This window comes from Montipora capricornis, chromosome 7, assembly GCF_036669925.1.
Source record: "Montipora capricornis isolate CH-2021 chromosome 7, ASM3666992v2, whole genome shotgun sequence".
NCBI lineage: Eukaryota > Metazoa > Cnidaria > Anthozoa > Scleractinia > Acroporidae > Montipora > Montipora capricornis.
The window spans coordinates 22,944,550-22,948,304 of NC_090889.1; positions in this window are offsets into that span (position 1 = coordinate 22,944,550).

Consider the following 3,755-nt stretch of genomic DNA (forward strand, 5'->3'; position numbering starts at 1 on the left):
CCAAACACTCAATCTTCCACACCGACTCCGCCCCCAATCAACCCCAACTGACTGACTTACAAGAGGGGCCTTCTTTTAGACAAAATGGACTTGGCCTTTGAAAAGGCCCTTTGTCGGTCTGTTTGATCTTTAGAAAGACCATCATTCAATTAGGTTAGACTAAGATAGACTCTTGGTTAGACCACCACAGGGAAAAAACAATCGTTTCTGTGCGATTCCTGCAAACGCATCGAACACCTACAGTAGCCTTGCAGTTAACTTAAAAAAAATGATTCACTAGACAAACAGGTGTTGTTATCTGGCTTAAAGTCCATGCAACTCAAATAAGACAAAATAATCCGTTTACCAACCTTCCTTTAGCCTCTATTAACTCCAGCCTTCTGCCGGGTTGCAGATGTGACCTAGACCTTTCTAATTTTTATTGTGGAATCACAAAATAAACAAAATACGAAAAAAAAAAAAAGATAACAAAATTTGTTGATACTATTTTATAGAAGTCACCAGCCTGAACATTATTGATGACAGAAAAATGTGAAAAAATAGACCCAGCATATATGTTTGTCACGTAGCTCGCACGTGGGGTGGAATGAAATGTCAAGAGCATCTCTTTATAGAAACCACGCATCCGGTAGTGGTTAGACAATATGGATATTCAAACAAGTAGAAACAAAGGAAGTTTTCTTCTGAGATTCCCCTACCATAATTCCGCTTCGTTTGTTTCTGCACGGTTCGTAACGGCCGTGTAAATCCACTTTGTCTCTAAGCCAATCAATGTCGGATATGATCTCAATAAAAAACTTGTCAACAGTTTGACATACAATGCCTTATGGGTAATTTCAAAATGGCGATTTTTGATGCAGTCGCCCTACAAAGGCTCTCCCAATATGAGTGATAAACAAAAGCGTCGCAAATCGTTTCGGCCCTCGAAAGGTAAATAAGAATATCCTAAGTAACACTTTTGAATTTTAGCTCTGTTATGTTTACATTCGTTGCATGATTTTTTTGGTTCGATTGCGGGGCTCAACATAAGCTTCTAGAATTTCACTGCAAGGGTATATCGATCTGACAAGCTAAACATATTTTATCCTTGCAGACTAATTAATTTCTCCAAAGTACTTTGGCAGGAAATAGCGTTTGCACACACCCAAGAATAGTTCATTCTTTTGACTCGATTTGCAAATCTCTCTACTACCAAATTAACAAGCCGCTGTTAAGAAAAGCTTTGAAAAAATTTTTTTTGAAGTTGTCAGTACCGATCATTGTATTATTTTCATTGAAAGCAATTTACCAGCCCTATGCAATTTATGATCTAAAGGAACATGGTAGGCTTAATAATGGTTGGAGCCGAAGATTTGAAGATGCATGCATATGTATTTTTCTAACAATTAAATATATAACGACATTGAACATAATTATTTACAATTGGTGTGTTTGCTTGCAGAATCTTTCGGCGTCGCGAGGAAGCCTTTCATCTGAACCTAGCGTTAAATTCATTGAGTGATCTATGGCTTGAAAGAGCGTTTAGCGTAGGGATGAGGAGAATTAAAAGAGCTCTTTCACTAAAAGGTACAAAGGACGAAACGCTGTCCGAGTTCGTTGAGCAAATTTCCTTTGAAGTCAACGGCAAAGATAATGGTATGGCAAACATCAAATTTTATATGTTTGTATTTTGTCGGACAGGTAATATATTTAATAGATTTTACCTGAATAAAGTATCTGAGTGGTACGGGTTGGTTTTTTTTTTTTTTATTTATCACTTAGACAAATCAATTAGAGAGTGTTTCATGCCATTCTATTGTCTGCAAACATCGATCTACATATTCCTTCCAAGTTTGGATTCCCAAAATTGAGATTACTCCATATTACTGCACACACTAATTTTAACCGAGCGAAGAATGTCGCGATTTCCAGATTGGACGTTAGTATTATTATAAAATTCAGTATTCAGTCCGTTTTTTAACGGTCGCAAGTGTTGATGTAGATATTGATGCGATGAGGAGACAAGAGGTAGCTTTTAGCGATCTGTCTGTTGAGATTTCCCCAAAGAACAAGATCCGTGTTCACGCTGTTTGTGGCAATGGCTGTCAAAAATGCACTGTTGCATTGCCCACCACACTGGATTAGCTTTTAAGGGATTCTGCAGAGAACAAGACCACAAAATACAGCCAGATGTCACGCTATATTATAATATTCACAGGGTAGTGGTTCGCTTTTTTTTTTTTGTGCAAAAACTTAAAAGGTGCACAAAGTGATTTTTTGTACACTTGATAAAACTAACGGACTTGGTATTTTGTGTAAAAGTGTACCTGACACTCCCTTTTGTGAGATGAAGGTTAGAATTAAAAAGGAAAGGACTCTTGTATCCTTCTTGAACAGAACATTTAATTTAGCTTCCTAGAGATTCGGTTTTGCATATTGACTTCCTGTTGCTACGCTTGTTAAACATGCCTCCACGTAAATTTTGTGAATATCATGAGAAGTGAAAGAAGATGTAAGTAGAAAAAGAGAGAGTGATAAACTATTGTAATGAAAACGTCTTTTCTTTTCATTTCCTGGTGGTTAAAGGTCTCTTCCTGCTTAAAAATGTGTAGAATTTTCAAATAATTTTAATGGCTTTAACCATTGAAGCTCTGCCGGTTTGATATTGTCGGTCGATGTAATTAGTCCAAATGTTTGTTTTATCAGTTTGTCTGGCATTGGAAAATGTCACAATTTTTTTCTGCAGTGGTATTAAATATCAAAATGGTGCAAATATCACAAAGAAGATGTCTTTCCATATTTTACTTTTTTTTTAAATTCGTGTTGTTGGTCTTTTGTGTAGTCCCTTTTGATGTGCACCATTAACTCATAGCAATGGTTGCATGAATAATCAGTGTGTATCGGTTTTTATTGCAGTATCTCAAAGCATCAGTCTCGGCTGAACTCTAACGCTTTCTAATTATTTGTGACTATTAACCGGCATCATCTAATTATTTAAACATTAGCGGGCATCATATATATGTGTTGTTTTTGAAATCATTCACCATGATTTTCATGTCAGGTTTCCCTTGAAAAGATTGATGGGCAGATTATTAACTTTTCATTTCAGAGATATAATTATAAATACATGCATTAATAACCATCGGCAATCAAATGTAAGATTTCATAAAAATGTGAGCATAAAACGCTGCTTGCAATGTTGTGTATTATTTTCTGTAAATCAAAAGTTTTACTGTGAATTGATTTTTCTAGTTCATTGTGTCATTGCTGTTTGTTTGCATTGCCAGACACCCACATTATTAACTGGCAAATGATCATCGTATGTGTTCAATTAGGATGCATTACTGCCTGGATTTTCTATACATTTGATATTGTGCATTTCTTTCTTGCGTACCTTCATCAGTAACTCCTAACTCAGAGGGCAACTTTTAGAGTATCTAGTTACATGGTCATTAGTGAACAGTTGCTTAATAGACGAAAACTGGGAAAAGCAAATTTTAAGAAAAGTGTTTATACTAAGGGAACTACTAGTGAAGTTTTGGTTTTGAAGTTTTTAACTTCCTGACCGAAACCAAGTTCCACTTCTTTTACGGTGCAAGCATCTGTACTTATTATTTTGACAATTAAAAATAGTTGCACGCTGTAACATGCATGTTATTTGTGTTGATGAAGTGTGGTGTGTTTGTTTACAGCTCTGTTTAAAAGTAAATGTAAAAATACCACAGACCGGATTGCTAATCAGGCCACATTAATTTGTCTCCCACAACAAAACCGGA